This window comes from Eumetopias jubatus, unplaced genomic scaffold (genome assembly GCF_037043125.1).
Source record: "Eumetopias jubatus isolate StellerSeaLion01/CBP00866 unplaced genomic scaffold, mEumJub1_p1.0 scaffold_7, whole genome shotgun sequence".
Taxonomy (NCBI): Eukaryota; Metazoa; Chordata; class Mammalia; order Carnivora; family Otariidae; genus Eumetopias; species Eumetopias jubatus.
The window spans coordinates 88,005,172-88,017,902 of NW_028274813.1; positions in this window are offsets into that span (position 1 = coordinate 88,005,172).

A 12,731-nucleotide genomic window follows, 5' to 3' on the forward strand; every position below is an offset into this window, starting at 1 on the left:
CAATGAGGAACTCAAATATTGCTACTATCATTACCTGAGTCCAAACTTTTAATGAACTAAATTAATGTAAGGATAAATTCTCATCACAAAGCTCTGTTCATAACTGCTTAAGTTGAGTGTATGGTCTGTTCATTGGCTGAGAAAAGTTAATTGAAATTAATTACAAATAGATAATTTATAAACTATGAAAGATAAAATAAAGGTAAAGAAGTAAGCATTTGTGGAACAATGCGGTGAGCCTATGGTAAGAGTGAAAAACTAAAACTTCTATATTATATCTATTTAATAACCTTCCTATGCTATTATTTGCCAAAGAATATAAACCAATTTTAGTATTCTTCTGAGCAGAAGAAAAAACTTCCAGATATTTTACATCCAGAATGTCTCTGACAATTTTAGATATAGCCTCTTCCCATCAAACATAAACTAAATACAAAGAATATTTATTCATTATCTAATCAATATTTTTTCTTTGCTATATGCTAGGTAATATTCTCAATATAAGAGATTAAAAGAAAATAATACTCTTCTCTTAAGAGGCTCAAAGTCCAGTAGGAAGACGGATACACACACACAAAAAAATCATTACAATGTAATGTAAAAAAATCCAATATTAGAAATGCTAACAAAACATTACAAAAGAACATAAAGGGGCACTAATTCTGGGAAAGCTGGGAAGGCTTCACAAAGGAAATCACATTTTGGTTCATCAGATCAAGAAGGTGACAGGAGAAACAGATATTTGTGTGTAACACTCTGTTTTCTCTCTCTCTCACACACACACACACACACACATACACACACACACACAGTGTACTGACACAGCCTATTTAATGTGTAAGTAAATAAAAGATTGTCTATTGTAAGATTTATAAATTTGGATGGATTTGTGTTACATAGGAATGTGAAAATATATTTGACTGCGCAGAACTGGGTTGTTGGCAGGAGTTTCTAAAACAAAGTGAGGAGCTGATGTACAAATCATAAAAGGTCAAAGTTGGCAGGAGCCTCAGTGGTGTTCAAACCAAGTCCCAGATTTTAGAAGGCAGCAACTTCATCCCAAAAAGGGGGAGGTAGCTTGCCCAGTGACACTTATTAGTAGAAACAAACAGTAAAAATATTATAAACATAGTAAATAATGACACTCTTTGTTGTAATAAGTTGGTAATATGCATGTCCATTTGGGGGGTCAGCAAAAATACTATTTGAAAAGCTGCTTCTCAGATACCAAAAAATCCTTTTAGCTTTGTTTTCAATTTATTTAGTTCTTTTACAAGCATCCCTCATCTCTAAATTTTCAAAATTATTAATTTAACTTGGAATCTCTTTTCATGTTTTTTGGGAAAAAGTAGCAATTAAATGACCATTATATGCTCCCCAGTAGGAAAGTTTATTAGAAGCTTTCTTTATCTGAAACTTGGTTGCAAGTCGGAAAAACAAAAAAAAAAAGATTAGAAACTCTAACCTGTAAACTGGTTCTTTCTGAAATGTTGCTGCTTCCAAAAACAGCGTTACCTACTTTGTTTTCTTAGTGCCAGGAACAGTGACTTTTACTGAGTATTCTTTCTGGATAGATAAACAATATATATTAAAATATGGAAAGTAGGTAGGTAGAGTGAGAGAAAGAGAGAGAGAGATTAACATTTCCTTCTGGATAAGCAGGTTATCTGAATTATCATATCCAGTTTTTAGGGAATGGATCCCTGAAATCAGAGCTGAGTACAGAAGTTGGAAGCTTCTAGTCTGTATCATGAGGATAGGAAGCAATCTTCAGAAATGAAGTCAGATTCTGGAGAATCCAAAAGAAAGCCAAGTAAACAATCAAAGTGAAAATTCACAGGAGCAGGGGAGAAAGGCAGAGCCATGGTTGTGTGGAGAGGGGCAAAATGCAGCATCCAAGAATAAGTGATTTTCACCTGAGGGTAAAAAAGTCAGCAAGCTAAATCCCATCTCTAATGGCTTATAAAGATTACTTTGAATCTTGACTATGGATAGAGAGAAAGATGTTAAGGACTGAACAAATTATGCTAATGTGCTTGCTGTTGACAATGTGAACTAGGGAGAGGTTTTTTTTAAGATTTTATTTATTTGTTTTAGAGAGAGAAAAGCAGAGGGAGGGGGAGAGGGAGAAGGAGGGAGAGAATCTTAAGCAGACTCCCCGTTGAGCATGGAGCCTGACATGGGGCTCAATCGCATGACCCTGAGATCATGACCTGAGCCAAAATCAAGAGTCGGATGCTTAAGCAAACTGAGCCATCCAGGTGCCCCTACTATAGCCCTTCTGATGACATACTAGGAGGACCATCTGCCTGTGGACCACAGGTAAGAGGGGAACCACTGCAGTAAAAGGTGGATCTTAGTATCCAAAAAGCAATTCTTTTAATGCAGAGAAATAGCTGTCATAATACATAATCCTTTGAAGATCATGTTAAAACAGTGTCTTACGACTGCAATAAGCATTCAGGAAGTGTTGACCCAATTGGCAATCCACGTACCAGAGCCACAAAAGATGCACTCAACATTCAGAAAGAACAAGTACTGAAAGAAAATCCTTGCTTGGACAAATACCAAAGTAAAATGAAAGAAAGGTCTTTAAATGTGGAAAGTGTGCTAAAGTGTAGAGAAAAGAGAATTTCTCTGTGTGTAATAAAGTAAGGAAATCAGAATTTCCTAAGGGTGAAACAGTAATTTAATGAGTATTTTGTAAAAGGAATTCTAAGCCAATAATAAAACGTCTTTAAGTTATAAGGTTGGGGATGCTGATAATTCTGGTGTACAAGGTGCTTTAGGGATGAAGAGAAGATTATTAGGAAACCTCAGTGGTTTCATTATTACTGACTTCACTGAAGTTGTTAGATTCCCACACCTAATTTACTCTTTGAAGCAAACAGGTCAGAGGGATTAGGGATGCTAGCTGTATTCTCAAAAGGCTTTTCCATGTGAAAAAAAAAACATAAATAAATAAATACATAAATAAACAAATAACCATTTTACTCAGATGCATCTCCTGGATTTGGGGGGAGTGAAGTTACTGAAATGATGGATAAAATGTGTAATTTATAGATTCAGATGCTACTATGCCCAACATTATTTGTGCTAACCGCATAATAAAAGCTAAGCTCCATACTAAGCCCCATACTAAGTTTTACAGCTGATTTAAGAATAATCTATGGAGATAAAATGTATCAAGGAAATTACCATATGCTTATGAGTGGGACAGGCCATGCGGACTCAGAACCTGGTGGTTTGTCTGTTTGAGGTTTTGTAAATTCTGTTCTTTACCAGCAGTTCTTACTATATGGTAATGTGAATGAATAAAAAGAGGCAATAAATGCAAAATGTGCCCACTTTACAGTATTTCCCATAATCTCTTCCAGTAACTATTTTTTTGTTGTCTTAACAAAGGTATTTGATCTTGGCACCATTTTTTCAAGAGTTGGATGATTTGATGGATGGATATTTCTTTAATAGTTAGATAATTAGGCCAAAAGTCTTCATCCATGGGAAAAATATTTATTTGTTATACATGTGTAGATATAACCATATATTTTAGCCATCTCAACCTTTCTTGTCTTTCCTTCTCTCTCTCTCCCTCCTCTTTTATCTTTGTGTATATATTTTCTTAGAATCATCCAAGAGATACTATAGCTACATCCCTCAGTTATATTAAAGGTTTACCTTAAGGGTGTTTCTTGGTGGAAATCTGACCTAAGATTAAATTCTTATTCAAAGTGTTTATAAGTATTTTTAGCAAAATTTGTATTTTTATTTTCCCTTAATTGTATAAGTTGATCTATGTTCAGATACAACCAGATGAAGTAAATTGAGTTGTCAATCTAAGGATCATGTTGTTTCTATGAAAGCCAGCCAACTAGATTTTGAAAAGACATCCTCTTCTATGCATGATGGAGAGAGGTAGAAGTGAAGTGTTGAACCTCTATGATCTGTTTTAGATTATGACGTCAAAAGGTTAAGGATGAATTATTGTCATCTTAACTTTGATTATATATATATTTTTTCAGTTTGAACCACAACCCTAACATTATTAAAATGTGGCTTTTGTCTTTCATTAAAGTTAAGCAATTAGGTTTGCATTTTTGATGCACCAATCATTGTCCTGATGATCATTCATAATGCAACTACTCACACCATGAATCAAATACAAATCAACACTTTTTATATTTTACATGCAGTAAAGCACTTTCTTTTCAGATTGATAATTTGCACTCACAGTTTAATCTTCAGCTGTAAGAATTCTTTTGGTTTAATTTACAACTGCATTCTTATCACAGATCTTTAAACCCTTATGAAAAGTGTTTTAGAAATAAACCAAATACCATGGCAGAAGAACAGGGAGAGGTTTTAGTATTACTAATAGTAAAGTCTATTTAACTGCTGAGTAAAATATTTGACATTCAGGCTTAGGACAGAGTGCAGGTCCATGAAATCCTTGTTTTATACAATGAACATAAGTTCGTGACCACACCTTCTAACATCATCAGAACAAGTACACACATGGCTATTTGACCTCAATGCCTATGAGGTTCTTTGTGTTCTAAACCACTCTGAGTTCCATAGCTGATAGAGATATTATTCCCAGAATCTATTCAGATAACCAAGTTTCTAAATTAATAGCATAAAAGTATCATAATTGCTGTGGTTTCATACTGTGTCAACTGCACCATAATGAACTATAATTTTTCAGAATTTCCTTCCCTATATGCTTCTGGGTTAAGATAAACTGTAGGAGAAAATTGTGCAAGATTTGGAAGGAGGAAGAAAAGTAGTAGTTACTCCACTCTGAACGTTGGTGTAGCATGGCAGGTGCCTTTGAAACACGTGTATTGTCATTGATACATGCCCTCCTTCATACCCATCACTGGGCTAACCCATCCCCCCACTCCCCCTCTCTTCTAAAACCCTCAGTTTGTTTCTCAGAGTCCATTGTCTCTCATGGTTCGTGTCCCCCTCCGATGTCCCCCCTTCATTGTTCCCTTCCTTCTCCTGATGTCCTCCATGCTATTCCTTCTGTTCCACAAATAAGTGAAACCATATGATAATTGACTTTCTCTGCTTGACTTATTTCACTGAGCATCATCTCCTCCAGGCCCATCCACATTGATATAAAAGTTGGGTATTCATTCTTTCTGATGGCTGAGTAATATTCCATTGTATACATGGACCACATCTTCTTTATCCATTCATCCATTGAAGGGCATCTCAGCTCTTTCCACAGTTTGGCTATTGTGGACATTGCTGCTATGAACATTGGGGTGCATATGCCCCTTCTTTTCACTACATCTGTGTCTTTGGGGTAAATATCCCATAGTGCAATTGCTGGGTCATAGGGTAGCTCTGTTTTTAATTTTTGGAGGAAACTCCACACTGTTTTCCTAAGTAACTTTACACCTTAAAGAACTGGAGAAAAAGCAACAAATGATGCCTAAGCCTCACATTAGAAGAGAAATAATTAAGATTAGGGCAGAGATCAATGAATTATAAACCAGAAACACAGTAGATCAGATCAACAAAACTAGAAGCTGGTTCTTTGAAATAATAAGATTGATAAACCACTGGCCAAACTTATCCAGAAGAAAAAAGGACCCAAATTAATAAAATTATGAATGAAAGGGGAGAGATCACAACTAACAGCAAGGAAATAGAAACCATTATTAGAAATTATTATCAACAACTATATGCCAATAAATCAAGCAACCTGGAAGAAATGGATGCCTTCCTGGAAACCTATAAGCTGCCAAGACTGAAACAGGAAGAAATTGACAACCTGAATAGACCAATAACCAGTAACAAGGTTGAAGCAGTGATCAAAAACCTCCCAGAAAACAAGAGTCCAGGGCCTGATGGATTCCCTGGGGAATTCTACCAACCATTCAAAGAAGAAATATTACCTATTCTTCTGAAGCTGTTTCAAAAAGTAGAAACAGAAGGAAAGCTTCCAGACTCATTCTATGAGGCCAGCATTACCTTAATCCCCAAACCAGGCAAAGACCCCATCAAAAAGAGAATTTCAGACCAATATCCCTGATGAATATGGATTCCAAAATTCTCAACAAAATCCTAGCTAACAGGATCCAACAATACATTAAAAGGATCATCCACCACGACCAAGTGGGATTTATCCCCGGGATGCAAGCATGGTTCAACATTCACAAATCAAGCAATGTGATAGAACACATTAATAAGAGGAGAGAGAACAACCATATGGTCCTCTCAATTGATGCAGAAAAAGCATTTGACAAAATACAGCATTCTTTCCTGATTAAAACTCTTCAGAGTATAGGGCTAGAGGGAACATTCCTCCAGTTCATAAAACCCATCTATGAAAAACCCACAGCAAATATCATCCTCAATGGGGAGAAGCTGAGAGCCTTTCTCTTAAGATCAGGAACACATCAAGGATGCTCACTCTCACCACTATTGTTCAACATAGTACTGGAATTCCTAGCAATAGCAATCAGACAACAAAAAGAAATAAAAGTTATTCAAATTGGCAAAGAAGAAGTCAAACTCTCTCTCTTCGCAGATGAAATGATACTATATGTGGAAAACCCAAGACTCCACTCCCAAATTACTAGAACTCATACAGCAATTCAGTAATGTGGCAGGATACAAAATCAATGCACAGAAATCAGTTGCTTTCTTATACACTAAAAATACAAATGTAGAAAGAGAAATTAGAAAAACGATTCCATTTACAATAGCACCAAAAACCATAAGATACCTCAGAATAAACCTAACCAAAGAGGTAAAGGATCTATACTCTAGGAACTACAGAACACTCATGAAAGAAATTGAAGAAGACACAAAAAGATGGAAAAACATTCCATGCTCATGGATCGGAAAAGTAAACATTGTTAAAATGTCTATATGCTTCCTAGGGCAATCTATACCTTCAGCGCCATCCCGATCAAAGTTCCAATGACATTTTTCAAAGTGCTGGAACAAACAATCCTAAAATTTGTATGGAATCAGAAAAGATCCCAAATCACCAAGGAAATGTTGAAAAAGAAAAACAAAGCTGGGGGCATCATGTTGCCTGATTTCAAGCTATATTACAAAGCAGTCATCACCAAGACAGCATGGTACTGGCACAAAAACAGACATATAGACCAATGGAACACTATAGAGAGCCTAAATATGGACCCTCAACTCTATGGTCAAATGATCTTTGGCAAAGCAGGAAAAAATATGCAATGGAAAAAAGACAGTCTCTTCAATAAATGGTGCTGGGAAAATTGGACAGCTACATACAGAAGAATGAAACTTGACCATTCTCTAACACCATACAAAAGATAAACTCAAAATGGATGAAAGACCTCAATGTGAGACAGGAATCCATCAAAATCCCAGAGGAGAACATAGGGAGTAACCTCTTCGACATCGGCCAGTGATCTTTTAGCTGATAACTGAGGAAGGAGCATGAGCTATGCACTTTCTTCTCTGTGAGTTTACAGTATATATCAACATGCTTCTATGACCAAAAGGGAAAATCTTAAATTTTTATGTATGTACACATGTATCCTTTTTATAATGCAGAAGACCATCTTACACTATCCAGGGAATATGTGAAAATGAAGCCACAGGACCTTGGCTCATTATGATCAGAGTCTCTGCTACCCTCAGATCATTGCTTTTGCTATTCTAAATCTCAAGAGTGCATACATTTCTGTGTAACGATGGACACTCCTTTACCCATCTATTTCCGTTTTGACCAAAGCAGGAAGAGAAGAGGAAAAAGCCCTGAACTTGGGTTATTATTACAGAGTTTATCTCTTCTATGGGAGTTGTCTTTTTTTTTTTTTTTCCTCTTGGTCTCTTGTTCTTTCTGACTCTTCTACTTGCTAAGATCAACAACTCTCTTGAGAAAAATACAGTTAATCTCCTCTAGAAACTTGCTTTCCTCACCTCTTCTGTTTACTAATTAAATTTGACTCTCTATGCTAATTTTGGTTTAATTTCTTATTTAATTGTTATTTAAACAGAAAGGGGGTATGATATTACGTGGAGGGCCAATAGCATTTCAAGAAAGTTCTACAGAAATATCACCTCATCCGTATGGATCCTTTGACCCAGGAAATAAATAAATTAGATGCTGCTGCATGGTGAACAATCTGTGTATGGAAAGGAAAATGGTCAGCATTCAAAGAGTGGGCGGCAGGGGATTTGGGAACTGGGGTAGTCTTATCCAATGTGATTGGACCAACGCCAAGCAGATGCACTCAGGTACAGGTTACGGAAAGACGCTAAGGCAGGTGGCTGGAAGGCGGCATCTTCTGAGTTTGGAGTCAGATGCCTCTAGTAGCTATGGCACTTCTCTCAGGAGTAATAATATATCCTAAAACACAGGAAGATCGAGCATAATATTCAGGAGTCTAAAATAAAGGCAAAATGTGGAGGTTTTGATGATGATGATGATGATGCTGATATTTACTGTTCATTCATAATACAACTAGATCACCCACAGGTAGCAAGGCATGCAGGTACGCTGAGACATATGGAACTCCAGTCAATGAGCCTCCTGCTGGAAGACAAGATTCCAGTTTCTGGAGCAGGAAAGGAAAGAAAAGGTAAGGTCCTAGGAAAAAGCAATTCAGGACCAGTCATAGAGGAACCCCATTATTTATGCACTTACTATGTGTCTATTGACTGGACAGTATATTCTGCGTCCTAGACACTAGGCACTAGGCACTAGGGATGCATTAATTTTCAAAACTGCATTCCCTGAAACTAGTGCTTATGTATTAGTGGCATTTCTTGATAAATAACTCTGTGGGCAAATATTTATTATTACTATCATTTTCTACAGAACTGTTGAGACCTTTTGTACTACTAATGTCCTCTCCCAAAAGAAGGATATAGCACATCACATTTTCACACACAGTCCGTTTGATGGTGCATCTTTTAGGAAATGCTGGAGTCATGAGTAAATACGATCTTTGCCTTCAAAAACCTCACAATTTATATTGACAGCTAATAGTGGGGAAAGTGATCAATGTAGGTAAATAAAACACTGGAGTAACAGAAGTACAAAGTGAAGAAAATAAATTATGTTCATGGTTCTTCATCGTTCCTTTGCATTCATCATTTATCCTTCTATTTTTACTCTGTGTCCCAGAGAGGTGATGGCTCTGGACACTATTATTTGGGCTTCCTTGTCTTCTAGTTTCCAGTCAGGATCAGGTGATAAAAGATCCCAAACAGACATAAAAAGACATGAAGATAAGGATATTATTTTTGTCTCCACCTACTTTTCCTCTACCTTTGGCAGGGGGATTTTGGCAACAGCTACTTTCTTCTGTTGAAGGCCACAGATCATGTCAAGCAGCCTCTGCTACATGCCTATAATTCTCAGTGGGTTTAGGAACATGGATCCCTCTATCCTTTCAGTCCTAGGGTGGTAACCACTTTGATTTGCTATTATTTCCTGTGTGTTTCACCATGTGCTGTTCATCCCTTAACCCTGCCCACACCTAATTAAATTTATCTTTAATTAACTTTTGAGTTTATCATCTCTATTGTGCTAGGACTCTCAGCGGCAAAAGAACTGTTTGTTGAGTGTCTATTATGTCCCAAACAATTTAATATACATTACTTTATCTGGTTATCACAAATACCCTCCAGAGTATGAATTGTCAGCTCCATTTTATAGAATAAAATATAAAAGAGAATTAAGATCCAAAAGGGTTAAGTGACTTGCTCAAAGTCTCGCCTCTAAAATTAGTACAACTGAGATTTGAGCCCAGTGGTCCAAAACCCATACACATTTTATCACTATGTTGTTAAGAAAAAAAAAAGAACCAATTATTGGAAATAGGTCAAAAGCTCAGAACCAGACCAGCAACAAGTTTTTTGATGCTGAGCTTACTAAATATGGAAGTGCTTTGGTGACAGAACTGCAGACACAGAGCAACCAGAATGAGTGTGACGAGAAGAGAACAAAGAGGCAAGGGAGAGAGAAGGCAGCCTTTTTCAGAAGCAAACATATTTTTTCTCATTTTTTTCATCAAGGTTATAAAGATACCATTACACCCAGGGAGAATGGTGTTATAAATTCACATATCGTGCCACAATGAAGGAGGCCTAAATTCTTCTGAGAGTGTGTGTATCTGGGGGAGTTTCTCAACTGCTCCTTGTTTTCCTGTACCCTTAAAAAATAGGATTAGGTGAGCAATGTGACTATAGTTAATAACACTGTATTGTGTACTTGAAATTTGTTAAGAGGGTAGATTCCAAGTGTTCCCACCACAAAAAAAAAAAGAAAAAAATGAAAGAAAGAAAAGAAAGAAAAAATGATAACTATAGTAGGTGATGGATATGTTAATTAGCTTGATTATGGTGATTATTTCACAATGTATATGTATATCAAAACTTCAAGCTGTACACTTTAAATATATACAATTTTATTTGTCAATTATACCTTAGTAAAGCTGGGGAAAAACAAGATTAGGAAAAATAAGGCCTTATGTAGGGTTCTTTGTGCACTGGGGACTGTAGATAAAGTTTGTTGTTTTCTCTGACTTTAGGGAAACATTAGTGTTCCTAAGTTTCAATATATGATATCACTGCCCATATTTATATTAGAACCTTAAGCCCCACACAAATGGCTAATAAAAATATTTCTGTTATTTCTTAATATATGTCTTAGTATATAAAATCCCTTAGTGCTCTGACCCTGTATAAAAACCTAGAGAATCTGAGAAAACCAAATAGTGCAGGTGCAGAAAACACCTGAAAATGTAGAAGTTATTAAACAAAAAGAATTCAGCCACAAAGCACAAAAACCTAATGAACATTTGCAAGAATCCCCAAAGTGCAAGAATTTCTAAGCCTGAAATGTATTCTTTGTAGCTAAATCCAGAATATGGGTTTCCTAAAGGACTGGCCAGTCTCTGAAAGGGCTGAAGCATGCAATGGAGAGACAGAAGATCTGATGACAATGGCTAATATGCAAAAACAAATGCAACCCTGAACTACACACATTCTATAAACTTGAGGGGATGAAGATAAATGAATATTTTATCAATACAAATATTACCTTTTGCTAATTCTCACATGATCTACTTGTTTAAGTATGCTATTTTCCCCTTGATTTTGCTAGAAATATTTTTACCAACAAGAATGGACCTCATAGTGGTGACAGAGTGTTTCTTAACACAAAAGGAAGTTTTTGCCTGCAGGGCCAATATCACATGGATCAAAGATTTTTGATTAAAATACATACAGTGAGGAGTGTAGCTGTGCTGTTTTCGTATGATATCTAGATTTTGTAATGAAACACAGCAGGTAGAATGTGAACTTTAGGGTAAAGAAATGCAATATTCCTGAAATCTGTGTAGGATCTTTCTAACTCCTGGTATTATGATTAATTTTCTCTGGGAAGCAGCCAGCACTGACATTATACTGCTGTTCAGAGATGTTCCGTTGATGGAGAATCTCTGGTGATGCCACTCTGAATAGCTGCACAAATGATGATGGCTATGTCCTTTCTAAATTAAGCTTGTTTGGTGAATCAAGAGAAATTTTAGAACTACATATAAGTGAGGACCCAAAGTAGAATTCTTGCGTGTGTGTTATTTTTCCAACTCTTTAGTTGATGTAAATTTTGGAAGCCAAACTTATTATTCTACACAGGTGGAACAATGACCAGTAAAATATCATGAAAAGAATATGAGGTCTAGTGTCAGAAAAGCCGATTTTAAGCAAAGCTGTGCTGCTTTCTGGCCGTGAATTTCAGGCAAGAAACAGTAACAGTATCCCTACTTGTGTGATGTCATTAATAATGATATCTTTTTCAGAAGTGATCATAAGAATCAACTAAAATGATATATGTGGTAGTGATTATAGGTATTTATTTCTTGGAGTGAGGCCGTCCACAGATTCTTACCAACTTTCCCCCTAAAAACAACCAAAAAAAATGGATAAAGTATTTTAAAACCTCTTTAAAAAATAAAGTAAAGGACTGGCAATTTGAAATGGAATATTTAGAAGTTAAAAAATCAGTAAAATGGAAACCTAGAAGGATTAGCAAGAAACCGGATTTTAATTCTACCCTGAAGACACTTGCCAAAAGTAAATGAACTTAACATTGGGCTTTCAGGGCTTCATAGAAGATGCAAGACAAAGCCCAAAACCAGCTTCAGGTAGGAAATCTAAGAGGAAGTCCCCCTAACTTGGCTTCAGGCTTGTGCCTCGAGGGCTATATTTTGATATAAGAGCATCTAGAAGTAAATCTGCCTTTCTTCCCAGGAAATTTAGTTAGGAAAATCCCCTTTCTCAAGCAATGATTTGGGGAGGAAGGAAAAAAGTATTTCCTCTAGAAACCTACAACAGTAAGTAAATTCTTACATAGATTGCATACCAAACTTATACTATTTTGCTGGATTAAGATATGGAGATTTTAATCTCAAAAAACCCTGAAATAGTGGCACTCCAGATATGTAGCACTCCAGAAGTGAATGCCAATCACTTCTGGAGGAAAGAAACTTCAGCCTAAGTCTCAAAAGAAGATAAGCCTATAGTAAAAAATTAAATAAATAAATAAATAAATAAATAAATAAATAAATGGGTAGGCTGATCAAAACTCAACAGTCACAAAAGACCTGAGAAGCAGACCCACGAAAAGCTCAAATATTGAAATCATTATACAGAATACAAAATAATCATTTTGAATAAGTCTAAAGGTGTAAGAGATCAAATGTAAGTAAAGAGAG